This window comes from Pristiophorus japonicus, unplaced genomic scaffold (genome assembly GCF_044704955.1).
Source record: "Pristiophorus japonicus isolate sPriJap1 unplaced genomic scaffold, sPriJap1.hap1 HAP1_SCAFFOLD_288, whole genome shotgun sequence".
Taxonomy (NCBI): Eukaryota; Metazoa; Chordata; class Chondrichthyes; family Pristiophoridae; genus Pristiophorus; species Pristiophorus japonicus.
In genome coordinates, this window is record NW_027252646.1 from 138,622 (window position 1) to 165,897 (window position 27,276).

Sequence of the window (27,276 nt, forward strand, 5' to 3'; positions counted from 1 at the left end):
AAAAGGTGTCGAACGGGTCGTGATGGGGAAGGGAGAGAGAGATTTGGAAAGGGAGAGAGAGTGTCAGAGACACAAGAAGGAGGAGAGAGGTGGGGACCCTGTTGTTCCAGGAACAGTCTTGGAGCTGTTTAATATTTATAATTAAAGCCCTTGTTCATTGACAGTGAATTTAAATACTGAGCTAATTTTGAGCAGGCCCCAGTGAGATTTGATCTCACGACTCCTGGTTTACAAGACCAGTGCTCTAACCCCTGAGCTATGGAGCCACCTGCTATGGGAAGTCAGGGGAAGGAGCAGGAAAGTGAGGGGAAGGGAAAAGAGAGAGTGGAAGGAGTGAGAGAGAGGGGGAAGGGGAGAGAGATCGGAAAGAGAGAGAGGGAGGAGGCAGGGGAGACGCCTGCCTCCCTCTCTTCAATATTCGCCTCTCAACATCGATATATCGGGTCTTTCACGTAGTAAAACATCCCAAGGCAACTCAGTCACACTCTGCCCCAATCTCTCTGTCTCTCTGTCTCTCTCTCTATTCCTCTGTCTCTCAATCTCTTTCTCTCTCTCCCTCTGTCTCTCTCTCTCTGTCTCTCTATCACTTTCTCTCTGTCGCTCACTGTCTCTCGAGCCGGAAGGGGTTAGAGAGGGGGAAGGGGAAAGTCAGAAGGGAGAGAGAGAGAGAGAGGGAGGAGAGAGATTGAGGATTGAGTGGAGAGAGAGGAGCGGAGAGTGGGAAGGGGAGAAAGCGGGGGAAAGGGACAGCGTGAGGGAAGGAGCGAGTGAGAGGGGGAAGGGGAGAGAGGGAGAGAGAGAGATGGAGAGAGAGAGGAGCGTGTCAGTAGTTGTTATCACATCGATAGTCCACTAGGTGGGGCTCTATTAGCGGAAGAGAGAGGGAAGGGGAGAGTGATGGGAAGGAGTGAGAGAGAGATGGAGAAGAGGAGAGTGAGGGGAAGGAGTGAGAGAGAGGGAAGGGGAGAGTGAGGGGAAGGAGTGAGAGAGAGGGAAGGGAAGAGTGAGGGGAAGGATTGAGATAGAGGGAAGGGGTGAGTGAGGGGAAGGATTGAGAGAGAGGGAAGGGGAGAGTGAGGGGACAGAGTGAGAGAGAGGGAAGGGGAGAGTGAGGGGAAGGATTGAGAGAGAGGGAAGGGAAGAGTGAGGGGAATGAGTGAGAGAGAGGGAAGGGGAGAGTGAGGGGAAGGAGTGAGAGAGAGGGAAGGGGAGAGTGAGGAAAGGAGTGAGAGAGAGGGAAGGGGAGAGTGAGGTGAAGGAGTGAGAGAGAGGGAAGGGGAGAGTGAGGGGAAGGAGTGAGAGAGAGGGAAGGGGAGAGTGAGGGGAAGGAGTGAGAGAGAGGGAAGGGGAGAGTGAGGGGAAGGAGTGAGAGAGAGGGAAGGGGAGAGTGAGGGGAAGGAGTGAGAGAGAGGGAAGGGGAGAGTGAGGGGTAGGAGTGAGAGAGAGGGAAGGGGAGAGTGATGGGAAGGAGTGAGAGAGAGGGAAGGGGAGAGTGAGGGGAAGGAGTGAGAGAGAGGGAAGGGGAGAGTGAGGGGAAGGAGTGAGAGAGAGACGGGGAAGAGGAGAGACAGAGGGAACACCAACAATAATGTATATTTATATAGCGCCTTTAACGTAGTGAAACGTCCCAAGGTGCTCCACAGGAGGATTATGGGATAAAAATTTGACACCGAGCCACAAAAGTAGAAATTAGTGCAGGTGAAGAGGTCGGTTTTAAGGAGCGTCTTGAAGGAGGAAAGAGAGGTAGAGAGGCGGAAAGGTTTAGGGAGGGAGTTCCAGAGCTTGGGGCCCAGGCAACAGAAGGCCCGGCCACCGATGGTGGAGCGATTATAATCAGGGATGGTCAGGAGGGCAGAATTAGAGGAGTGCAGACATCTCGGGGGGTTGTGGGGCTGGAGGAGATTACAGAGATAGGGAGGGGTGTAGGGGCTGGAGGTGGTTACAGAGATAGGGAGGGGTGTAGGGGCTGGAGGAAGTTACAGAGATCGGGAGGGGTGTAGGGGCTGGAGGAGGTTACAGAGATAGGGAGGGGTGTAGGGGCTGGAGGAGGTTACAGAGATAGGGAGGGGTGTAGTGGCTGGAGGAGGTTATAGAGATAGGGAGGGGTGTAGGTGCTGGAGGAGGTTATAGAGATAGGGAGGGGTGCCGGTGCTGGAGGAGGTTATACAGATAGGGAGGGGTGTAGGTGCTGGAGGAGGTTATAGAGATAGGGAGGGGTGTAGACGCTGGAGGAAGTTACAGAGATAGGGAAGGGCGAGCGTCATGGAGGGATTTGTAAACAAGGATGAGAATTTTGAAATCGAGGCGTTGCTTAACCGGGAGTCAATGTAGGGCAGAGAGCACAGGGGGTGATGGGTGAGCGGGACTTGGTGCGAGTTAGGACACGGGGCAGTGAGCACAGGGGGTGATGGGTGAGCGGGACTCGGTGCGAGTTAGGACACGGGGCAGTGAGCACAGGGGGTGATGGGTGAGCGGGACTCGGTGCGAGTTAGGACACGGGGCAGCGAGCACAGCGGGTGATGGGTGAGTGGGACTGGGTGTGAGTTCGGACACGGGGCAGCGAGCACAGGGGGTGATGGGTGAGCGGGACTTCGTGTGAGTTGGGACACGGGGCAGCGAGCACAGTGGGTGATGGGTGAGTGGGACTCGGTGCGAGTTAGGACACGGGGTCAGTCGAGTTTTGGATCACCTCTAGTTTATATTGGGGTAGAATGTGGGAAGAATTGAGAGACAGGGGGAAGGGGAATGAGAGGTGGGGAGCGGAAGAGGGAGAGAGAGAGACAGGAAAGGATAGAGAGTGTGTGTGGCAAGGGAGGGGGGAGACGGGCAAAGCGAGATCGCGGGAAAGGGGGTAAAAGATGCAGAATGGGGGTTGGCAGAGAGAGATTTGGATGGAGAGAAAGTGTAATAGAGACGACAACCTGTTGTTCCAGGGTCGGTATCAGAGCAGTTTAATATTTATAATTAAAGCCCTTGTTAATTGACGGTGAATTTAAATACTGACCTAATTTTGAGTAAGCCCCAGTGAGATTTGAACCCACGACCCTGATTTATGAGACCAGAGCTCTAACCCCTGAGCTATGGAACCACCTGTTTTGGGAAACGCAGGGTAAGGAGCAGGAAAGAGAGGGGAAGGGAAAAGAGAGAGTGGAAGGAGTGAGAGAGAGGGGGAAGGGGAAATAGAGGGAGAGGGGAGGGTGGCGATGGAGTGAGTGAGAGAGGATAATGGATGAGAGCGGAAGGGGAGAGTAAGTGATGGAAGGGGAGAGAGGGGAAGGGGAGAGGGGGGAAGGGGAGAGAGATGGGAAGGCAAGAGAGGGAGGAGGCAAGGGAGAGAGAAAGGAAAGGGAGAGAGAGGGAGAACGGGAGACTCTGAAAAGAAAGGGAAAAGAGAGCGAGAGAGGAAGGAGGGGAGGGAGGGAAGTGGAGAGTGAAAAGGTGAGGGGAAGGGGAGAGAGGGTGGAGAGACTGGGTTGGCGAAAGAGACAGAGTGAGCGGAGAGAGGGGGTGAGAGAGTGGATAGCGGAGAGAGAGGGTGAGGCGAGGGAGGGGGAAAGGGGGAGAAGGGAATGAGTGAGAGACGGGAAAGCGCTAAAAAGGTGTAGAACGGGTCGTGATGGGGAAGGGAGAGAGAGAGAGAGTGTCAGAGACACAAGAAGGAGGAGAGAGGAGGGGACCCTGTTGTTGCAGGGACAGTCTCAGAGCTGTTTAATATTTATAATTAAAGCCCTTGTTAATTGACGGTGAATTTAAATACTGAGCTAATTTTGAGTAGGCCCCAGTGAGATTTGAACTCACGACTCCTGGTTTACGAGACCAGTGCTCTAACCCCTGAGCTATGGAGCCACCTGCTCTGGGAAATACAGGGGAAGGAGCAGGAAAGTGAGGGGAAAGGAAAAGAGAGAGTGGAAGGAGTGAGAGAGAGGGGGAAGGGGAGAGAGATCGGAAAGAGAGAGAGGGAGGAGGCAGGGGAGACGCCTGCCTCCGTCTCTTCAATATTCGCCTCTCAACATCGATATATCGGGTCTTTCACGTCGTAAAACATCCCAAGGCAACTCAGTCACACTCTGTCCCAATCTCTCTGTCTCTCAATCTCTTTCTCTCTCTCCCTCTGTCTCTCTCTCTCTCTGTCTCTCTATCACTTCCTCTCTGTCGCTCACTGTCTCTCGAACCGGAAGGGGTTAGCGAGGGGGAAGGGGAAAGTCAGAAGGGAAAGGAGAGAGAGAGAGAGAGAGAGGAGGAGAGAGATTGAGGATTGAGTGGAGAGAGAGGAGCGGAGAGTGGGAAGGGGAGAAAGCGGGGAAAAGGGACAGGGAGAGGGAAGGAGTGAGTGAGAGGGGGACGGGGAGAGAGGGAGAGAGAGAGATGGAGAGAGAGAGGTGCATGTCAGTAGTTGTTATTACATCGATAGTCCACTAGGTGGGGGTCTATTAGAGGAAGAGAGAGGGAACGGGAGAGTGAGGGGAAAGAGTGAGAGAGAGGGAAGTGGAGAGTGAGGGGAGGGAGTGAGAGAGAGGGAAGGGGAGAGTGAGGGGAGGGAGTGAGAGAGAGGGAAGGGGAGAGTCAGGGGAAGGAGTGAGAGAGAGGGAAGGGTGAGTAAGGAGAAGGAGTGAGAGAGAGGGAAGGGGAGAGTCAGGGGAAGGAGTGAGAGAGAGGGAAGCAAAGTGTGAGGGGAAGGAGTGAGAGAGAGAGTGAGGGGAAGGAGTGAAAGAGAGACGGGGAAGAGGAGAGTGAGGTGAAGGAGTGAGAGAGAGGGAAGGGGAGAGTGAGGGGAAGGAGTGAGAGTCAGGGAAGGGGAGAGTGAGGGGAAGGAGTGAGAGAGACGGGGAGAGTGAGGGGAAGGAGTGAGAGAGAGACGGGGAAGAGGACAGTGAGGTGAAGGAGTGAGAGAGAGGGAAGGGGAGAGTGAGGGGAAGGAGTGAGAGAGAGGGAAGGGGAGAGTGAGGGGAAGGAGTGAGAGAGAGACGGGGAAGAGGAGAAACAGAGGAAACACCAACAATAATGTATATTTATATAGCGCCTTTAACGTAGTGAAACGTCCCAAGGTGCTCCACAGGAGGATTATGGGATAAAAATTTGACACCGAGCCACAAAAGTAGAAATTAGCGCAGGTGAAGAGGTCGGTTTTAAGGAGAGTCTTGAAGGAGGAAAGAGAGGTAGAGAGGCGGAGAGGTTTAGGGAGGGAGTTCCAGAGCTTAGGGCCCAGGCAACAGAAGGCAAGGCCACCGATGGTGGAGCGATTATAATCAGGGATGGTCAGGAGGGCAGAATTAGAGGAGTGCAGACATAAGGACATTAGGAACAGGAGTCGGCCATCTAGCCCCTTGAGCCTGCTCCGCCATTCAATGATTGTGGGGTTACAGAGATAGGGAGGGTTGTGGGAAGTTACAGAGATTGGGAGGGTTGTGGGGCTGGAGGAGGTGACAGAGATAGTGAGTAGTGAGGGGCCATGGAGTGATTTGTAAACAAGGATGAGAATTTTGAAATCGAGGCATTTCCTAACCGGGAGCCAATGTAGTGCAGCGAGCACAGGGGGAGATGGGTGAGCGGGACTGGGTGCGAGTTAGGACACGGGGCAGCCGAGTTTTGGATCACTTCTAGTTTATATTGGGTAGAATGTCGAAAGAAGTGTGAGAGAGGATAGTGAGTGTGGCGAGGTCAGGGCAAGGGAAATGAGTGAGAGACAGGGAAAGCAAGCAATTTGGAAGGGGAGAGAGAGTTGAAGAGACACAAGAAGGAGGAGAGGGGAGCCTGTTGTCCCAGGGACAGTCTTGGAGCTGTTTAATATTTATAATTAAATTCCTTGTTAATTGACATTGAATTTAAATACTGAACTAACTTTGAGTAGGGCCCAGTGAGATTTGAACCCTCGATCCCTGGTTTAATTAGACCAGTGCTCTAACCCGTGAGCTATGGAACCACCTGCTCTGAGCTGTGGGTCATTCCCCAGTTAGTGCTGTGTGTTTGAAGAATGAGGAGGGGTCAGTGAAACGCTCAGATTGTGTCTCATCCCCCAGACTCCCTCTCTCCTTTCCCTTCTGATTTTCCCCTTCCCCCTCTCTAACACCTTCTGGCTTGAGAGACAGTGAGCGACAGAGAGAAAGTGATAGAGAGACAGAGAGAGAGAATGAGTGAGATTGTGAGAGAGACAGAGAGAGAGTGAGAGATAGAGAGACAGAGAGAGAGAGACTGAGAATGATACACAGAGAGAGACTGAGAGACAGAGAGACTGAGAGATTGGGACAGAGTGTCACTGAGTTGCCTTGGGATGTTTTACTACGTGAAAGACCCGATATATCGATGTTGAGAAGTGAATATTGAAGAGACGGAGGCAGGAGTCTGGGGGATGAGACACAATCTGAGCGTTTCACTGACCCCTCCTCATTCTTCAAACACACAGCACTAACTGGGGAATGACCCACAACCCAGGGCAGGTGGTTCCATAGCTCAGGGGTTAGAGCACTGGTCTCGTAAACCAGGTGTCGTGGGTTCAAATCTCACTGAGGCTGATTCAAAATTAGTTCAGTATTTAAATTCACTGTCAATTAACAAGGGCTTTAATTATAAATATTAAACAGTTCCCAGACTGACCCTGGAACTACAAGCACTGTCTTGTCCACATTAAAAGATTACCACATTTAGATTGTACTTGAAGTGCTGTAACCTGCAGATATACAGACCGAAAGCTCGAAAGTGGGATTCGGCTTGGTCAGTGGGTGTGGATACAGTGGGCCAAAATGGGTTTCTGCCTTATTCCCTTCTCACTCAATCTCTTGACCTGACTCTCTGTCTGTCTCTAACATCATCATCATCGGCAGTCCCTGGGAATGGAGGAGAACTTGCTGCCACTTGAAAACTGAGTCCCCATTTATCCATCCTGTTTGTTACATCCTCAAAGAATTCCAATAAATTAGTCAAACATGACTTCCCCTTCATCAATCCATGCTGACTCTTCCTGACTGAATCATGCTTTTCCTAATGGCCTGCTCCGAAAGGAGTGAGAGAGAGGGGGAAGGAGTGAGAGAGAGGGAGAATCTGTCGGAAAGAAAATGCTTCCATTACCATAACTAAATCTGCGGGCTGTGTCATCTCCACCCCGGTGATGGGCAATGGCAGCCGACTGAGAGCATCGGCACAGTTTTCTGTGCCTGGCCTGTGGCGGATGGTGTAGTTGTATGTGGACAACGTGAGCGCCCATCTCTGGATGCGGGCCGATGCATTCATATTTATCCCCTAATTTTCAGAAAGGAGGGATATAAGCGACTTATGGTCGATTTCCAATTTGAATTTGAGCCCGAACAGGTATTGATGCATTTTCTTTACCCCGTAAACACACACTAACGCTTCTCTCTCGATCATACTGCAGGTCCTCTCGGCCTTAGACAGACTTCTGGTTGCATAAGCAGCCGGTTGCAATTTCCCAAATTCATTAGCTTGTTACAATACACACCCGACCCCGTACGACGACGCATCACATGCTCGTACCAAACGTTTACATGGATCGTACAACACAAGCAATTTGTTTGAACATGACAGCGTCCTAGCTTTCTCAAAGGCATTTTCTTGGCTTTTACCCCAGACCCATTCATCTCCCTTACGCAGTGGAGGGTGCAGGGGTTCTAACAATGTGACAAGACCCGGTAAGAAGTTACCAACATAGTTCAGGAGTCCTAGAAACGACCACAGCTCCGTCACGTTCCGTGGTCTCGGTGCCTTCTCGATTGCCCCCGTCTTCGAATCGGTGGGCCTGATGCCGTCCGCCGCGATTCTTCTCCCCGGGAACTCCACTTCAGGCACCGGGAAAACGCACTGCGAGCATTTCAGCCCGAGCCCCACACGATTAAGCCGACTAAGGAGCTCCTCCACGTTCTGCAAATGCTCGACGGTGTCCCGGCCTGTAACCAAGATGTCGTCCTGGAAGACCACGGTGCACGGGACCCACTTCAGCAAGCTTTCCGTGTTCCTCTGGAATATCGCCGTGGCTGATCGAATCCCAAACGGGCATCTGTTGTAAACGAAAAGACCTTTGTGCGTGTTGAGGCAGGTGAGGCCTTTCGAAGATTCCACCAGCTCCTGCGTCATGTAGGCCGAGGTCAAGTCCGGCTTCGTGAATGTTTTCACCCCCGGCCAGCGTGACAAATAGGTCATCTGCCTTTGGTAGCAGGTATTGATCCTGCAGCGAGAAACGATTGATAGTTACTTTGTAATCACCACAGATTCTGACGGTGCCGTCTCCCTTGAGGATTGGAACGATCAGACTGGCCCACTCATTGAATTCGATCGGCGAAATGATGTCCTCTCGTTGCAGCCTGTCCAGCTCAATGTCCACCCTCTCTCTCACCATGTAAGGTACCGCTCTCACCTTGTGATGGATGGGTCGCGCCCCCGGAATTAAATGGATCTGCACTTTTGCTCCTTGGAACTTCCCGACGCCTGGTTCGAACAGCGAGGGGAACTTGCTTAGGACCTGGGCACATGAGGTGTCGTCGACGGGCGTATCTTTCCCAGCCAGCTCCTGCCGAACAGCGTGGGGCCATCGCCCGGTACCACCCACAGTGGTAAATCGTGCACCGCTCCATCGTAGGAGATCTTTCCGGTAGCACTGCCGATTACGGGAATCAGTTCCTTTGTGTACGTTCTAAGTTTGGTTCGAATGGGAGTCAGGACTGGCCTTGAAGCCTTGTTGCACCACAACTTATCGAAAGTCTTTTTGCTCATTATGGACTGGCTCGCGCCCGTGTCCAGCTCCATGGACACCGGGAGCCCATTTAATTCAACCTTCAGCATTATCGGGGGACACTTTGTGGTAAATGTGTGCACCCCATATACCTCTGCCTCCTCGGTCTGAGGCTCTGGTTCATCGTGTTCCGCCGTGGATCTGTCCTGCTCTGCAACAAGGTGGTTTGCAGGATTAGCAGGGTTTGCAGCTCGCCTGCACATACGTTGGAGGTGTCCCATTGTTCCACAGCCCTTGCAAACGTAACCTTTGAAGCGGCATGAATGGAATCGATGATCACCCCCGCAGCGCCAACAAGGTGTTAATGGCCTTGTATTCACCACCCTTGATGGCGGACTCTGAGACATCTGTGGATGTGCAGCTACAGGCGTGTAAGTCCTGCCATGTACATTTCGATTCGAAAACAACGTTACTTTGTTCACAGTACTTGTAGCAGCACTAGTGTGCTGAGAGATTTGTTTGGTATTGTCACTGGTGGCGATAAACGCCTGGGCTATCGCTATGGCTTTACTCAAGGTTGGGGTCTCTACAGTCAAAAGTTTGCGAAGTATTACTTCATGGCCAATGCCAAGTACAATGAAGTCCCTGAGCATATGGTCCAAGTGTCCTTCAATTTCGCAATGTCCTGCAAAGGCGCCTTAGCTTGGCGACAAAGCTTGCCACTTCCTGGCCTTCAGACCTCTTGTACGTGTAGAACCGGTACCTCGCCATCAGAACGCTTTCCTTCGGGTTCCGATGCTCCCGGACCAGTGTGCACAACTCATCGTACGACTTGTCTGTGGGTTTTGTTGTAGCGAGCAGGATTTTCATGAGGCCATATGTTGATGCCCCACAAACGGTGAGGAGGATCGCCCTTGGTTTGGCAGTGTTCGTTTCTTCTTCCAGCTCCTTGGCCACAAAGTATTGCTCAAGTCGTTCCACGAAGGTTTCCCAAACTACTCCCTTCGAAAATTTCTCCAGGATGCCCACAGTTCTCCGCATTGTTGCATTGGGGTTCGTCATCTGTATCTCGTCGCCTGTTGGTATGTCTTGAAAAAAGTGTCAGACTAGATGCTGCAAGCTCAAAGTAAGTGTGACCGTAGTCCTTTAGTGCAGATCTCAGAGTGCCTCTCCAGCCTGTGAGGCCTCTTTATATACAGGTGCTCCCAAGGGATTGTGGGCTCCCTTTGGACTCCACGGGATAAGCCCTCTGGTGGTTAGACATGGTAATTACAGGTTTACATACATAACAGAAGGAGTGAGAGAGAGGAGGAAGGGGAGAGAGTGGGGAAGGAGAGAGAGTGGGGAAGGAGTGAGAGAGAGGGGGAAGGGGAAAGAGTGGGGAAGAAGTGAGAGAGGGAGGAAGAGAGAGGGAAAGGGGAGAGAGAGGGGAGGGGAAAGAGAGAGAGGAGAAGGGGAGAGAGTGGGGAAGGGGAGAGAGAGGGAGGAAGAGAGAGGGAAAGGGGAGAGAGAGGGGAGGGGAAAGAGAGGGAGGAGAAGGGGAGAGAGTGGGGAAGGGGAGAGAGAGGGAGGAAGAGAGAGGGAAAGGGGAAATAGAGGGAGGGAAAGGGGAGATAGAGGGAGGGGACGGGGAGAGAGAGAGAGTGGAAGGGGGAGCGTGTGGGGAAGGTGTGAGTGAGGGAAGGGGAGAGAGGGGGAAGGAGAGAGGGTGAGGTGAGGGAAGGGGAAGGAGGGAGAGGGGAATGAGTGAGAGACGGGGAAAACGAGATAGCGGGAAAGGGAGAGAGGGGTAAAAAGATGTAGAACGGGTCGTGATGGGGAAGGGAGAGAGGGATTTGGAAGGGGAGAGAGTGTGTAAGAGAGACGAGAAGAGGAGAGAGGAAAGGGAGAGAGAAAAGTGAAGGAGTGAGAGAGAGGGGGGAAGGAGCGAGAGAGAGGGTAACGAGTGTGTAAGAGCGGGAAGGGGAGAGAGGGAGGCGAAAGGGGAGAAGGCAGAGGGTGAGAGAGGGGAATGAGTGAGAGATGGGGAAAACAAGATAAAAATGTAGAACAGGTTGTGTAGATAGGGAGGGCAGAGAAAGATTTGGAGCCTCTGCCTCCTCGGACTGAGGCTCTGGTTCATCGTGTTCCGCCGTGGATCTGTCGTCCTCTGCAACATGATGGTTTGCAGGATTAGCAGGGTTTGCAGCTCGCCTGCACATACGTTGGAGGTGTCCCATTGTTACACAGCCCTTGCAAATGTATCCTTTGAAGCGGCATGAATGGAATCGATGATCACCAAGACCACCACAACCTCTGTCGTCGAGCTACAGTACGCGGACGACACCTGAGTCTGCGCACATTCAGAGGCTGAACTCCAGGATATAGTCAATGTATTTACTGAGGCGTACGAGAGCTCGGGCCTTACACTAAACATCCGTGAGACAAAGGTCCTCCACCAACCTGTCCTCGCCGCACAGCACTGCCCCCGAGTCATCAAGATCCACGCGTGGCCCTGGACAACGTGGACCATTTCCCAAACCTCGGGAGCCTCCTATCAACAAGGGCAGGCATTGACCACCAGATCCAACACCGCCTCCAGTGCGTCAGTGCAGCCTTCGGCCGCCTGAGGAAAAGAGTGTTTGAAGACCAGGCCCTCAAACCTACCACCCAGCTCATGGTCTACAGGGCTGTAGTAATAGCCGCCCTCCTGTATGGCTCCGAGACATGGACCATGTACAGCGGACAGCTCAAGTCGCTGGAGAAATACCACCAACGATGTCTCCGCAAGATCCTACAAATGTTGGTAAATATTTTCTGCACCCTCTCTAACAGGCTCGAGGGGCCGAATGGCAGAGACAGAGAGAGACAGAAAGAGAGAGAGAGAGACGTAAAGGGCAGAGAGAGAGACAGAGCGACTGGCAATGAGAGGGGGGGAAATAGAAAGTGAGAATGAAGGGAAAGGCAGAAGCGGAGAGATAGAGAGAAGAATAAAGGAGTGAGAAAGATTGGTGAAGGGGGCAAATAGGAGTCTGTTGTTTCTGGGTTGGTTGCAGAGCTGTTTAATATTTATTATTAAGACTCTTGTTAATTGACAGTGAGTTTAAATACTGAGCTAATTTTGAGTAGGCCCCACTGAGATTTAAACTCACAACCCCTGGTTTACCAAACCAGGGCTTTAACCCCTGAGCTTTGGAGCTACCTGTTTTGGCATGTGGGTCATTCCCCAGTTAGTGCTGTGTATCAATCTCTGTTTTGTTCTATCTATCTGTCTATCTGTCTGTCTATCTATCTATCTATCTATCTATCTGTATATCTATCTGTCTATCTATCTATCTGTCTGTCTATCTATCTATCTATCTATCTATCTATCGATCAGGGGTCAAACACATCGCTGAGGGATGCATTATGGGTAAAAACCCCAACTGGTTCATTTTACCCTTCATCACATCCTGGGAATAAAGCAGGAAGTGTGAAATATCGGGTTATATACGGGTGGCTCTGAGACTGGGTGATTCATCCCTGAACAATCATAACAACACAAGAAATAGGAGCAGGAGTGAGAGAGAGAGCCAGAGACAGAGAGACTGAGAGATTGAGGCAGAGTGTGACTGAGTTGCCTTGGGATGTTTTACTACGTGAAAGACCCGATATATCGATGTTGAGAGGTGAATATTGAAGAGACGGAGGCAGGAGTCTGGGGGATGAGACACAATCTGAGCGTTTCACTGACTCCTCCTCATTCTTCAAACACACAGCACTAACTGGGGAATGACCCACAGACCAGAGTAGGTGGCTCCATAGCTCAGGGGTTAGAGCACTGGTTTAATAAACCGGGGGTCGTGGGTTCAAATCTCACTGGGGCCTACTCAAAATTGGATCATAATTTAAATTCACTGTCAATTAACAGGAGCTTTAACTATAAATATTAAACAGCTCCCAGACTGACCCTGCAGCCTTTTGTCCACGTTAAAAGATGACCACATTTAAAAAGAACTTGAAGTGCTGCAACCCACAGACCTCGAGCTGGAAAGTGGGATGAGGCTGGGTTGCTCTTGGCCGGTCGGCGTGGATACGATGGGCCGAATGGGATTCTGCTTTTTCCTTCTCACTCAATCTCTCAACCTGACTTTCTCTTTCTCTCTCACTCTTTGTCTCTAACATCATCAGCATCGGTGTGATATATTCACAGGGCACAGCACACACAGCTTCCTAACATGGCGCGCAGCTCTCTCGGAAGTCTCAGGAAACCCGCCGAATTCTGTTTATTATTAACTCTGCAATTGCAGTACACAATACGTCCACATCCTCAATGTGGAGCTACAAACATCACAAGCTGACAGACATTGCAAGAGGCAGTCCCTCGGAATCGAGGAAGACTTGCTTCCACTCTGAAAATGAGTTCCCCTTTATCCACCCTGTTGGTTACATCCTCAAAGAATTCCAGCAAATTAGTCAAACATGACTTCCCCTTCATAAATCCATGCTGACTCTGCCTGACCCAATTATGCTTTTCCCAATGGCCTGCTCCTGAAGGAGTGAGAGGAGAGTGGGGGGAGGGGAGAGCGGGGGAAGGGGAGAGAGGGAGAAGGGGGGAGAGGGGGAAGGGGAGAGAGGGGGAAGGGGAGAGAGAGAGGGGGAAGGGGGGAGAGGGGGAAGGGGAGAGAGAGAGGGGGAAGGGGGGAGAAGTGCAGATCCATTTGCAGACCCCCGAGGCACAGGCCGCTCATCGCGACCACCAGGAGGCGAAGATCAACCGAGCAGCGGTTACAGACGGAGGGTACCCAGCACCCGAAGCCGACGACCTCTTGGCGGCAACGGAAGAGGCTCCAGGTCGACCAAGCGGAGCGGGGCTCCGGCCGAAACCATCCGAATGTGTCTTCCCGACGCCAGAGGCGGGAATCCCTGGGGAGGAAGATGGCGGCAGTCGAGAGAAGCGTCCAGATCACGGGTCGAGAGAAACGTCCAGACCACGGGATGTGGCCGCAACGGAACAGAGGCATGTGTTGGCCAGCGAAGAAGGCCACTGGGTTTGGGGCAAAGGTAAAGGGGGGGGCCGCTGAGAAGGTCAGGAACCCACTATGTTCCAATAAGTTGTTTGCACTGTGGAACCCATGTGAGCGTTCTTTCGCGGCCAATGGTGTACTATCATATGGGGTCGGGGGTACGTTAAAACAAGCCAAAGTAGCGGGCAAACAACAACCGGTCGTATATGTATCTGACAAAGTACTTGTAGCAAGTGATGTGTTATCACATTACCGCCTGCTCACGGCGAACCGCCAGACGGGAGTGTTGCAGCTTATCAGTCACAAAGACGTAATGCTCATCCCATCAGATTGCGCCCCCCCTGTGGAGCAAACCCTGCAACGTGTTACAAAGAAAGGCAGGGAGGCTACACACAGTCGGTGTTGCGGGAACCTCCGTACTACGTCCCAGGATCCACGGGGGACCACACGGCCTCCCGCTACCACTGAAAGTCTCAGGGCCGTATCGGCACATCCTGGGCTCTCCAGGCCTTAGGGTCAGCGACAATAGTCCGCAGCGGGCAGCCCAGATCACCAAGCCGAGCACCACACGTGTCGCGGTAGACTCCCTACAGACCCCGGCTGTCCCGGGTTGCTACGCAGTCACCGGACAGAGTCGCTCAGGACTGAACCTTCCGTCTGCTATCAGCAGAGAATGCACCACGATCGTACGGCCCCCCTCCACGCCACATCAGAATAAGTGACGTGGACAATATTCAGGGCCCCCAGATGGGGCCGAGAGCACTGTGTGAGACAAAGAGGGGAATGGAGTGTGTGTGTGTGTGTGATGAAAATGGAGTGTTTGGTTGTGAAACCATGTACTGAGCAAACGCAGAAAGCGTTTGGACCAGACCAGACTGCAAACTATCGATAAGCAGGCCACCATTGTGAAAGGACCTGGCCACGTCTGTCCCATCACACCAGGCACTCGGCCGGGCAGCAACGTTCCGACCAACTCACCCAGGCCAGGAATTCAAATCAGGTGATCGACCCGGGGACACAGGGCGTCATATCGCCTCAACTTGCACATAACTGGTACATAAGCCTTTGGAGGGTGCGGGGGGGGAGTGATGTTATGTATGCACCTAAACCTCACCAATATGTCAGACTTGCCACTAGGGGGCACACCTGTGGGAGGCCTAAGGGTCACTTGTGCACCCTGGGACAAGCAGGTACATAAGGTGATCCACCATGCTGCTTCCCCACTCTGGGGTCTCAATAAAGAGACCAAGGTCACAATAGTTTCAGGCTTACGATACGGTCCCGTGGATTTATTCTGAACATAACAGTGATGGGGAGGGCAGAGAAAGATTTGGAAGGGGAAGAGAGAGTGTGAGGGAGACAAGGGGAGGAGAGGGGAGCCTGTTGTTCCAGGGTCGGTCTCAGAGCTGGTTAATATTTATAATTAAAGCCCTTGTTAATTGACGGTGAATTTAATAAATAAGCTGATCGTGAGGAGGCCCCAGTGAGATTTAAACCCACGACCCCTGCTTTACAATACCAGTGCTCTAACCCCTGAGCTATGGAGCCACCTGCTCTGGGAAAGACAGGGGAAGGAGCAGGAAAGAGAGGGGAAGGGAAAAGAGAGAGTGGCAGGAGGGAGAGAGAGGGGGAAGGGGAGACAGAGAGGGAAGGAGTGAGAGAGAGAGGGAAGGAGTGAGAGAGAGGGGGAAGAGGAGACAGAGAGGGGAAGGAGTGAGAGAGAGGGGGAAGGGGAAAGAGAGGGAGGGAAAGGAGTGAGAGGGGAAAGGGGAGAGAGAGTGTGGAAGGAGTGAGAGAGGAAGGGAAGGGGAAAGAGAGGGAGCAGAAAGGGAGAGAGAGGGGAAGGTGAGAGAGAGAGAGAGAGAGAGAGAGAGAGTGTGGAAGGGAGGGAGAGAGGCAAGAGAGAGTGAGGAAGGGAGGGAGAGAGTGGAAGGAGTGAGAGGGGGAGGGGAAGAGTGGGGAGGAGTGAGAGAGGGAAGGGGACAGAGAGTGAAGGAAGACAGGGAGGAAGAGAGAGGGAAGGGGAGAGAGAGGGGGGCAAGGGAGCAGTGTGGCAGGGGAAAAAGGGGGGAAAGGGAAAAAGAGGGGTCAGTTGTGAGAGAAATAGTGGAAGGAATGAGATGGAGGGGAAGGGAGAGGGAGGGGGAAGGAGTGAGAGAGAGAGGGGAAGTGGAGAGAGAGTGGAAGGAATGAGAGAGAGGGGAAGGACTGAGAGAGAGGGGGAAGGGGAGACATGGAGGAAGAGAGAGAAGGGAAGGGGAGAGAAAGAGGGGGAGAGGAGAGAGAGGGGGAGAGGAGAGATGGGAACGGGAAAGTGAGGGAGAAGGGGAGAATCTGAAAAGAAAGGGAAAAGCGAGAGACAGAGGAGGCAGGGGAGGAGAGAGAGGGGAGGGGAGAGTGAAAAGGCAGAGGGGGAAGGGGGAGAGAGGGTGGAGAGAGTGGGTAGGGGTATGAGGGGGAGGGGAGAGAGAGGGAAGATAGAGGAGGAAGGAGAGAGAGGGAAGGAGTGCGTGGTGAATGAAAGTGAGAGAGAAGGGGAGAGAGGGGAAGTGGAGAGTGAGAAAAGGGAAGGGTTAGAGAGAGGCGGGAAGGGGAATGCGAGTGTGGAGGACTGGGAAAGAGACGTGAAGGGGAAAGAGAGTGGGGAAGGGGTGAGAGAAAGAGGGGCGAGGGGAAAGAGAGGGGACGGAGAGAGAGAGTGAAAGGATGGGGGAGAGAGGGGAGTCTGTGAGGGATGGGGAAAGCTCGATCGCGGGAAAAAGATGCAGAACGGGAAGGGAGAGCGATATTACTGGAGACAAAAGGAGATTGTTGCTCCAGGGTCAGTCTCAAAGCTGTTTAATACCCTTGTTAATTGAGGCTGAATTTAAATATTGAGTTAACTTCGAGGAGGCCCCAGTGAGATTTGAACTCATGACCGCTGGTTTACAAGACCAGTGCTCTAACCCCTGAGCTATGGAGCCTCCTGTTTGAAGAGTTACAGGGGAAGGAACAGGAAAGAGAGGGGAAGGGAAAAGAGAGAGTGGAAAGAGTGAGAGAGAGAGGAATGGGAGAGAAGGAGAGGGGGAGGGGAGAGATGGGAAGATGAGAGAGGGAGGAGGCAGGAGAGAGAGAAAGGAAGGGGAGAGAGAGAGGGCGAAGGGGAGAATCTGAAAAGAATGGTGAAGAGAGAGAGTGGAGGGAGGGAGGGGAGGGAAGAGAGTGGAAGGGGAGAGGGAGAGTGAAAGGGAGAGTGAAAAAGCAGAGGGGGAAAGGGAGAGAGGCGGGGGGGAGTGAGAGGCAAGATAGATGAGGAAGGAGAGAGAGGGGAAGGATTGGGGGGAGAATGACAGTCGAGAGGAAAGGGGAGAGAGAGAGAGGGGAAGGGGAGTGAGCGAGGGGAATGGTAATGTGGGAGGGGAAGAGGAGAGAGAGAGGGGGAGGGGGAAAGAACGGGGACAAAGAGAGAGAGTTAAGGGGGGGAGAGAGAGCGGAAGGACTAAGAGAGGGAAGGGGAGAGAGAAGAATAGATGGTTCTGTTGTGTATCTGTAAAGCATGTACTCCCATCTTCCACCACCAGGGAGCGCATCCCCTGAAGTCCCAAGGGATCCCAGCATCCTTGTATATATGCCAGCCCCTAAGGCCTGTTCCTCACTCTGGAGTGTCTTAATAAAGACTGAGGTCACTGGAAGAGGAGAGGAGAGCCTGTTGTTCCAGGGTTGGACTCAGAGCTGGTTAATGTTTATAATTAAAGCCATTGTTAATTGACGGTGAATTTAATAAATAAGCTGATCTTGAGGAGGCCCCAGTGAGATTTGAACCCACAACCCCGGTTTACGAGGCATGGGTCAGTGAGCACAGGGGGTGATAGGTGAGCGGGACTGGGTGCGAGTTAGGACCACGGGGCAGTGAGCACAGTGGGTGATAGGTGAGCGGGACGCGATGCGAGTTAGGACCACGGGGCAGTGAGCACAGGGGGTGATAGGTGAGCGGGACTGGGTGCGAGTTAGGACACGGGGTGATGGGTGAGCGGGACTCGGTGCGAGTTTGGACACGGGGTGATGGGTGAGCCGGACTCGGTGCGAGTTAGGACCACGGGGCGTGATAGGTGAGCGGGACTCGGTGCGAGTTAGGACCACGGGGCGTGATAGGTGAGCGGGACTCGGTGCGAGTTAGGACCACGGGGCGTGATAGGTGAGCGGGACTGGGTGCGAGTTAGGACACGGGGTGATGGGCGAGCGGGACTCGGTGCGAGTTCGGACACGGGGGCAGCCGCGTTTTAGACCGCATCGGTTAGAATGTCGGAAGAAGTGAGAGAGAGATGGGGAAGGGGAGGAGCGAAACAGGAAAGGATGGAGAGTGAGAGGATAAAGATGCAGAATGAGATTTGAGGTGGAGAGAAAGTGTAACAGATATGAGCCTGTTGATCAGGCTCAGTCCCGGAGCTGTTTAATATTGATAATTAAAGTTGTTGTTAATTGACGTTAAATTTAAACACTGAGCAGACCCCTGGAGATTTGAACCCATGACCCCTGGTTTACTGGACCAGTGCTCTAACCCCTGAGCTATGGAGCCACCTGTCCTGTGAAAAACAGGGGAAGGAGCAGGAAAGAGAGGGGAAGGGGAGAGAGAGAGTGGAAGGAGTGAGAGACGGGGGAAAGGGAAGAGAGAGGGAGGAGAAGGGAAAAGAGAGGGAAGGAGTGAGACGGCGAGGAAGAGAGGGAGGTGGGGAAAGAGAGGGAGGGGATGGAGAGAGAGAGAGTGTGGAAGGAGAGAGAAAGGGCAAGGAGTGGGAGGGGAAGAGGATGGGAGGGCAGGGGAGAGAGTGGGGAAGGGGGAGAGAGTGGGGAAGGGGAGAGAGTGGGGAAGTGGGGGAGAGTGGGGAAGGGGAGAGAGTGGGGAAGTGGGGGAGAGTGGGGAAGTGGGGGAGAGTGGGGAAGTGGGGGAGAGAGAGGGGAAGGGGAGAGAGTGGGGAAGGGGAGAGGGTGGGGAAGGGGAGAGAGAGAGAGAGGAAGGGGAGAGAGAGAGAGAGGAAGGGGAGAGAGAGAGAGAAGAAGGGGAGAGGGGAATGAGTGATAAAGAGAAATGGGGAAAGCGAGAGAGTGGGAACGAGTAAAAAGAGGCAGAATGTGTAGTGATGGGGAAAGCAGGGAGAGAGGGAAAAGGATGCAAACGGAGAATCTTTTATTCCAGGGTCGGTCTCGGAGCTGTTTAATATTCATAATTAAAGCCCTCGTTAATTGACGGTGAATTTAAATACTGAGCTAATTTTGAGTAGGCCCCAGTGTGTTTTGAACCTACAATCCCTGGTTTACTAGACCAGTGCTCTAACCCCTGAGCTATGGAACCACCTGCCCTGGACTGTGGGTCATTCCCCAGTTAGTGCTGTGTGTTTGAAGAATGAGGAGGGGTCAGTGAAACGCTCAGATTGTGCCTCATCCCCCAGACTCCTGCCTCCATCTCTTCAATATTCGCCTCTCAACATCGATATATCGGGTCTTTCATGTAGTAAAACATCCCAAGGCAACTCAGTCACACTCTGCCTCAATCTCTCTGTCTCTCTCTCTTTCTCTCTGTCTCTCAGTCTCTCGATCTCTCTCACTGTCTCTCTCTATCTGTGCAGAGCGAAGGAAGGGGAGAGAGGGAGAAGGGGAGAATTGTTGAGATGGGGAGGGGGAGAGTCTGATGGGAAAGGGGAGAGCGAGAGTGAGGGAAGGAGAGCAAGTCAGGAGGGAGGGGAGTGGAGACAGGTGAAGGGAGGGAGAAGGAGAGGGAAGATAGAGCGAGGAGGGGAGAAAATGAAGAGGGAGAGAGGAAGGAGTGAGCGAGAGGGGAAGGGGAGAGAGAGCAGAATGGGGAGCGAGGGGGGAAGGAGAGGGAGAGAGGGGGGAAGCTGAGAGAGAGGGGGAAGAGGAGAAAGATCAGCAAGGAGAGAGCAGAAGGGGCGAGATAGGTGAAAGGATAGAGAGTGAGGGGAGAGAGGGGAAGGAGTGAGAGACAGGGAAAGAGAGATAGCGGGAGAGAGGGTAAAAAGATGCAGAACGGAATGTGATGGGGAAGGAAGAGAGAGGTTTGGAAGGGGAGAGAGAAGCCTGTTCTTCAAGGGTCGGTCTCAGAGCTGTTTAATATTTATAATTTAAGCTCTTGGTAATTGACGGTGAATTTAAATACTGAGCTCATTTTGAGTAGGCTCGAGTGAGATTTGAACTCACGACCCCTGGTTTATTTAGACCAGTGCTCTAACCCCTGAGCTATGGAGCTACCTGCTTTGAACTAGACAGGGGAAGGAGCAGGAAAGAGATGGGAAGGGGAGAGAGAGGGGAAGGAGGGAGAGAGAGGGGAAGGGGAGAGAGGGGGAAGGAGTGAGAGGGAGGGGAAGGGGAGAGAGAGAGGGGAAGGGGAGAGAGGGGGAAGGAGTGAGAGAGAGGGGAAGGAGTGAGAGAGAGGGGAAGGAAAGAGGACAAGGCGAGGGAGGGGGAAGGGGGGAGAGGGGAATGTGTGAGCGACAGGGCAAAAAGATGTAGAACGGGACTTGATGGGGAATAGAGAGAGATTTGGAAAGGGACAGAGAGTCGAGAAGAGGAGAGGGGATCCTGTTGTTCCAGGGTCAGTCTCAGAGCTGTTTAATATTTATAATTTAAACCCCTTGTTAATTGATGGTGAATTTAAATACTGAACTAATTTTGAGTAGGTCCCAGTGAGATTTGAACCCACAACCCCTAGTTTACAATACCAGTGCTCTAACCCCTGAGCTATGGTGCCACTTGTGCTGGGGACAACAGGGGAAGGAGCAGGAAAGAGAGGGAAAGGGAAAAGAGAGAGTGGAAAGAGAGAGAGAGAGCGGGAAGGAATGAGAAAGAGGGGGAAGTTGAGAGAGAGAGTGGGGAAGGGGAGAATAAGGGATGGAAGGGGAGAGAGGGGAAGGGGAGAGAGAGGGGGAAGAGGAGAGAGAAAGCGGGAAGGAATGAGAAAGAGGGGGAAGTTGAGAGAGAGAGTGGGGAAGGGGGGAATAAGGGATGGAAGGGGAGAGAGGGGAAGGGGAGAGAGAGGGAAGGGGTGAGAGAGAGAGTGGGGAAGGGGAGAGAGGAAGGAGGCAGGGGAGAGAGAGGAAAAAGGGAGAGATGGGAAGGGGAGAGAGAGTGAAGAGATCGCAAAGTCTCTGGTTAAAGAATGGACTCAGTCGAGAATATTGCGTGGACATTGTAGGGTTTGTCTCTGAGGGTATTTTCCCTGTGATGGGATCTCCCTGTGCAGGTACGTGAAAACGCTGGTTTGTTAAAACTCTGGAGACCACATGGCGGCTGTCTGTGACAAAACCCAGGATGTAAAGGTTCACCCACCAGTCCCAGCAAAAGGAAGGGGGGGGCCACTGACAAAGGGGCTCAGGAACCTGAGGCACCCGTTCACGTGAAGCCAGTGACCAGATTAGAAAGCCACTCGAACGCGAAAGCACTTCCCATCTCCAGTCTCAGACGGGAAGCTGAACAATGAACCCACAGCCTGGCCAGGTGAAGAGGAGCCAGTTTTTTCATTTGAAGAATGAGGAGGGGTCAGTGAAACGCTCAGATTGTGTCTCATCCCCCAGACTCCTGCCTCCGTCTCTTCAATATTCACTTCTCAACATCGATATATCGGCTCTTTCACGTAGTAAAACATCCCAAGGCAACTCAGTCACACTCTGCCTCAATCTCTCTGTCTCTCTGTCTCTCTCTTTCTCACTCCCTCTGTCTCTCTATCACTTTCTCTCTGTCGCTCACTGTCTCTCGAGGCAGAAGGGGTTCGAGAGGGGGAAGGGGAAAGTCAGAAGGGAAAGGGGAGAGAGAGAGAGAGGGAGGAGAGAGATTGAGGAGTGAGTGGAGAGAGAGGAGCGGAGAGTGGAGAAGGGGACATAGCGGGGGAAAGGGGCAGGGAGAGGGAAGGAGAGAGTGAGAGTGGGAAGGGGAGAGAGAGAGAGAGAGAGAGAAGGAGAGAGAGAGGAGCGTGTCAGTCGTTGTTATTACATCGATAGTCCACTAGGTGGGGCTCTATTAGAGGAAGAGAGAGGGAAGGGGAGAGTGAGGGGAAGGATTGAGAGAAAGGGAAGGGGAGAGTGAGGGGAAGGAGTGAGAGAGAGGGAAGGGGAGAGTGAGGGGAGGGAGTGAGAGAGAGGGAAGGGGAGAGTGAGGGGAAGAAGTGAGAGAGAGACGGGGAAGAGGAGACAGCAAGGAAGAGAGGAAGGTGGGGAAAGAGAGGGAGGGGATGGAGAGAGAGAGTGAGTGGGTAAAGAGAGCTGAATGAGTGGAAGAGAGGGAGAGGGGAGAGAGTGGGAGGGGAAGGGGAGGGGGAGACAGGGCAAAATAGAGAGTGGGGAAGGAGTGAGAGAGAGGGGGGAAGAGGAGACTAGGAGGGGCAGGGGAGAGAGAGGATGGGGAAAGAGATGTTAAGGGGAGAGAGGGGGAAGGAATGAGAGAGAGAGAGGGGGAGGGCAGAGAGGGGAAGGGGAGAGAGAGGGAGAGAATCTGAAAGGAAAGGGAAAAGAGAGAGAAAGGAGGGAGGGAAAAGGGGGAAGTGAGTGAGGGAAGGGGAGAGAGATGAGGAAGGAAGGAGAGAGAGAGGGTGAGGGCAGTGAGGGAGACAACCTGAAAGGAGGGAAAAAAGTGAGGGAAGGGGTGAGAGAGAGTGGAGAAAGGGAGAGAGAGGAAGGGGAAGGGGAGAGAGAGAGTGTGGAAGGCCGGGGAGAGAGGGGAAGGAGCGGGAGAGTGAGGGGGAGGGGAAAGAGTGGGAGGGGAAGGGGATGGGGAGACAGGGAGGAAGATGGAGAGGCAAGGGAGAGAGAGGGAGGAAGGGGAGAGAGATGTTACGGGGAGAGAGGGGGAAGGAGTGAGAGAGAGAGGGGGAGAGCAGAGAGGGGGAGAACCTGAAAGGAAAGGGAAAAGAGAGAGACGGGAGTGTAAGGGTGTGGTGGTGGTCCCGGGGGTCAGGTTCACCTCTGACCTACTTGAGCGGTTCGAATCGCCCCCACTCCCTTGGGTTCTAGACTCTGGATTTATTTGGGGGGGTGTGACAAAGTGCAAAGGTCACTGGTTTGGTGCAAAAGAACTTTGATTTTATTAAAGGCAAGAAAATACAATGTCAAAACTTATAATCACTCTGATAAAGAACAATACATTACACATTCAAAGGGGGTGTACAGTATAATGACACCTCCCACCTCCCCATACCTAATCCTAGCTAGGTTAGACTCCAGGGCAGGCAGGGACTATGCTTACCAATCCTTTCTGGTCAGTTAGCGGTAGTTCGCGGTTTCGGGGTTCCTTGAATTGTGTAGGTTCTGCTTGCCGCACCCCGAACGTCGGAGAAGACTTCTAGCTGCACAATCTTCAGTTGGGTTGAGTCCACTGATGCGGTAAAGCACGTTTTGGATCTATGGGGTAAGTACCCGGTTTTCTTCGTTAGAAATAGGTTCAAAGTCTCTTTAGGTAATGTTTTCACCTGTTGGTAGTCAGGGCTTAGATTGTAGACTGGAAACTTTCGATTCTTCGGTTTCTTCCAGTTGGAGTTTATTTGTCGTTTGGTCGATCGCGGTGGATTTTCATTGATACCACGTTGGCTGTGGTCAGTTGTTGCCGCGATGGTGATGTTCTTCCTTCAGGACTTCAGGACTTCGAGGCTGGAGAAGTTAGTTTACAATGGTCGCGTTGGTTTCTCTCCCTTCTTGATGACACAAGCGTGGTCTCGGTTGTATGGCAAAGTATGTCACACCCTCTGTTAAAACAGGGGCCAGTTATACGGTTTGAGTGGTTCTAATCTTCACACCAAATCAGCCCAGGATTCTTTGATTGAATTTGGCGGGCTTGACTCCTCTTTGTAATATTTTGGCGGGCTCGTTAAAAGTTAATATGTTTTGGGTGGGTTGATGTTCGATAAACTGTTTCCTGATGGAAATATTAGTTTGGTAATCGCAATGTCCTTTTGTGCTTAGTTTTTCGCAAACAGGCTGGTTTGGGCCTCTTTTTGATGTATATGCTGAAATGGTTTTCCAGATTCAGGTTGATGGTTGGCTATCTCTGGGTTATTTGTTGTAATGCTAATGTCTCTTGTGGAGAAGGATTCTCGACTACCCATTTCTCCAGACAAGTTACATTAGTCCCAACACCCAGACAGCCTCAATAATCAAGTTGTCTCCTGTTCGTTCTTTGGGCCCGCACACAGCCTTGAATTTGTCTTTAAAAATTCCAAAATTCTACTAAAGTTCATAGTTTCTTCCATAAGCACTTTAGGGTTGCAAACTTTGCGATCGATAGTCCAAAATTAAATATCCTTTCGAATTTTGCATCCTTTCAAGGGGGAAGAGAGTGGGAGGAATGAGAAACGGGTATCTAAATACTAAAATTAGAGCCCAGTGAGATTTGAACTTACGACCCCTGGTTTATAAGACCCGTGCACTAACCCCTGAGCTATGGAGCCACCTGCTCTCTGAACGACAGGGGAAGGAGCAGGAAAGAGAGGGGAAGGGAAAAGAGAGAGTGGAAGGAGGGAGAGAGAGGGGAAGGGGAGAGAGTGGGGAAGGAGTGAGAGAGATGGAAGGGGAGACTGGTCTTTGGCCAGGGACTCCCAGGTGTCGGTGGGGATGTTGCACTTTATCAGGGAGGCTTTGAGGGTGTCCCTTGTAACGTTTCCTCTGCCCACCTTTGGCTCGCTTGCCGTGAAGGAGTTTCGAGTGGAGCGCTTGCTTTGGGGAGTCTCGTGTCTGGGACATGCGGACCGCCCAGCAGATAGCTCTTGGTCGGCTGGTGCGGACACGATGGGCCGAAATGGTCTCCTTCCCTGCTGTAAGTTTCTATGAGTCAATGATATATCGGTGTCTCTGAGACTGGATGTGGAAAAGGTGGGATACAGACTGGGGGTGGGAAGTGAAAGTGCTGTGGGCAGATTGTAAAGTGCGGAGTGAGTGGTTCCTGTTGATGATATCGGCCTGTCGTCGATTGACGGTCAATTCAGTAACAGAAGCCAAAATTGAGTGGGCCCCAGTGAGATTTGAACCCACGACCCCTGGTTTACAAGACCAGTGCTCTAACCCCTGAGCTATGGAGCCACCTGTAATACCAGCTCCTGTTTACATCTTACTATTGTTAACAAGGAGGTGGGGCCCGAATAATCATTCTCGGTGATTCATCCCTGAACATTGACAGAATCTTACAGCACACAAGGAGGGCCATTCGGCCCATCATGTCTGTGTCGGCTCTGTGAGAGAGATTAGTGCTTGGAAGTTGTAAAAGGAGGGAGAGAGGGGAATGAGTGGGAGAGGGAATGGGAGAGAGAGGGGGAAGGAGTCAGCCAGAGGGGAATGGGAGAGAGCCGAATGGGAGAGAGCGAGAGGGGGAGGGGAGCGAGATGGGAAGTCGAGAGAGGGAGGAGGCAGGGGAGAGAGAAAGGAAGGGGAGAGAGAGGGAGCAGGGGAGAATCTGAAAAGAAAGGCAAAAGAGTGAGAGAGAGGAGGGAGGGGAGAGAGGGGAAGGGGAGAGAGATGGGAAGTCGAGAGAGGGAGGAGGCAGGGGAGAGAGAAAGGAAGGGGAGAGAGAGGGAGCAGGGGAGAATCTGAAAAGAAAGGCAAAAGAGGGAGAGAGAGGAGTGAGGGGAGGGAGCGGAAGGAGAGAGAGTAGAAGGGGAGAGAGAGAGGGAAAGGGGAGAGAGAGATGGAGAAAGTGAGATTGCGGGAAAGTGAGAGAGGAGTTAAAAAAAAAATGTCCAACGGGTCGTGATCTGGAAAGCAGAGGGACAGGGAAAGGTGTGAGGGGAGCTTGTAGTTCCAGGGTCAATCTCAGAGCTGTTTAATATTTATAATCAATGCCTTTGTAAATTGACGGTGAATTTAAATACTGAGCTAATTTTGAGTAGGTCGCAGTGAGATTTGAACCCACGATACCTGGTTTACTAAATACTGTTTGAAGAATGAGGAGGGGGTCAGTGAAACACTCAGATTGTGTCTCATCCCCCAAACTCCTGTCTCCGTCTCTTGAAGTATAATGTGGATAAATGTGAGGTTATCCACTTTGGTGGTAAAAACAGAGAGACAGACTATTATCTGAATGGTGACAGATTAGGAAAAGGGGAGGTGCAAAGAGACCTGGGTGTCATGGTACATCAGTCATTGAAGGTTGGCATGCAGGTACAGCAGGCGGTTAAGAAAGCAAATGGCATGTTGGCCTTCATAGCAAGGGGATTTGAGTACAGGGGCAGGGAGGTGTTGCTACAGTTGTACAGGGCATTGGTGAGGCCACACCTGGAGTATTGTGTACAGTTTTGGTCTCCTAACCTGAGGAAGGACATTCTTGCTATTGAGGGAGTGCAGCGAAGGTTCACCAGACTGATTCCCGGGATGGCGGGACTGACCTATCAAGAAAGACTGGATCAACTGGGCTTGTATTCACTGGAGTTCAGAAGAATGAGAGGGGACCTCATAGAAACATTTAAAATTCTGACGGGGTTAGACAGGTTAGATGCAGGAAGAATGTTCCCAATGTTGGGGAAGTCCAGAACCAGAGGTCACAGTCTAAGGATAAGGGGTAAGCCATTTAGGACCGAGATGCGGAGGAACTTCTTCACCCAGAGAGTGGTGAACCTGTGGAATTCTCTACCACAGAAAGTTGTTGAGGCCAATTCACTAAATATATTCAAAAAGGAGTTAGATGAGGTCCTTACTACTAGGGGGATCAAGGGGTATGGCGAGAAAGCAGGAATGGGGTACTGAAGTTGAATGTTGGTGCAGGCTAGAAGGGCCGAATGGCCTACTCCTGCACCTATTTTCTATGTTTCTATGTTTCTATGTTTCAATATTCACTTCTCAACATCGATATATCGGGTCTTTCACGGAGTAAAACATCCCAAGGCAACTCAGTCACACTCTGGCTCTGTCTCTCTTTCTCTCTGTCTCTCTGTCTCTCTCTTTTTCTTTCTGTCTCTCACCTTCTCACTTTGTCCCTCGAGCGGGGAGGCTAAAGCGGGGTAAGGGGAGAGAGAGGGAGAAGGGGAGAGAGGGGGAGGATGGGAGAGATGGGAAGGGGGAGAGTCTGATGGGAAAGGGGAGAGCGAGAGCGAGGGAATGAAAGGGAGGATGGAGGGGAGTGGAGACTGGGGAGGGGAGGGAGAAGGAGAGGGAGGGGAGAGAGAGAGGAGGGGAGAAAATGAAAAGGGAGAGGGGAAGGAGTGAGCGAGAGGGGAATGGGAGAGAGAGGGGTAAGGCGAGAGCGAGAGAGGGGAAGGGAAAGAGAGGGAAGGGGAGAGAGAGCGGGGAGAAGGTGAAAGTGATGTTAAGAGGAGTGATGGGGAAGGAGTGAAAGAGAGAGGGGAAGGAGTGAGAGAGCGAGGAAGGGGACAGAGAAAGGGGAAGGGGAGAGAGGGAGAAGGGGAGAATCTGAAAGGAAAGGGAAAAGAGAGAGAGAGAGGAGGGAGGGGAGGAAAGGGAGCGGAGAAGGAGGAGGGAGAGGGAGAGTGGAAAGGCAGAGTCGGAGGGGGAGAGAGTGGGACGGGAAGAGGGTGAGGTGAGGGAGGGGAAAGGGGGAGAGGGGAATGAGTGAGAGACGGGGAAAGCGAGATAGCGGGAAAGTGAGAGAGGAATAAAAAGATGTGGAACGGGTCGTGATTGTTGTGTACAC

General features: G+C 52.3%; 5 non-coding genes across 5 annotated transcripts; 1 reads left to right on the plus strand and 4 right to left on the minus strand.

Moving 5' to 3' along the window:
- Positions 1-193: 193 nt before the first annotated feature.
- Positions 194-266, minus strand: trnat-ugu (transfer RNA threonine (anticodon UGU)). The gene has a single exon. It is a non-coding gene; the product is annotated as a tRNA-Thr (tRNA).
- A 3,507-nt stretch (positions 267-3,773) lies between these two features.
- Positions 3,774-3,846, minus strand: trnat-cgu (transfer RNA threonine (anticodon CGU)). Its single transcript has one exon. It is a non-coding gene; the product is annotated as a tRNA-Thr (tRNA).
- An 8,604-nt stretch (positions 3,847-12,450) lies between these two features.
- trnai-aau (transfer RNA isoleucine (anticodon AAU)) lies at positions 12,451-12,523 on the plus strand. Its single transcript has one exon. It is a non-coding gene; the product is annotated as a tRNA-Ile (tRNA).
- Positions 12,524-16,552: 4,029 nt separating this feature from the next.
- trnat-ugu (transfer RNA threonine (anticodon UGU)) lies at positions 16,553-16,625 on the minus strand. The gene has a single exon. It is a non-coding gene; the product is annotated as a tRNA-Thr (tRNA).
- Positions 16,626-24,643: 8,018 nt separating this feature from the next.
- Positions 24,644-24,716, minus strand: trnat-ugu (transfer RNA threonine (anticodon UGU)). Its single transcript has one exon. It is a non-coding gene; the product is annotated as a tRNA-Thr (tRNA).
- Between the last annotated feature and the right edge of the window lie 2,560 nt (positions 24,717-27,276).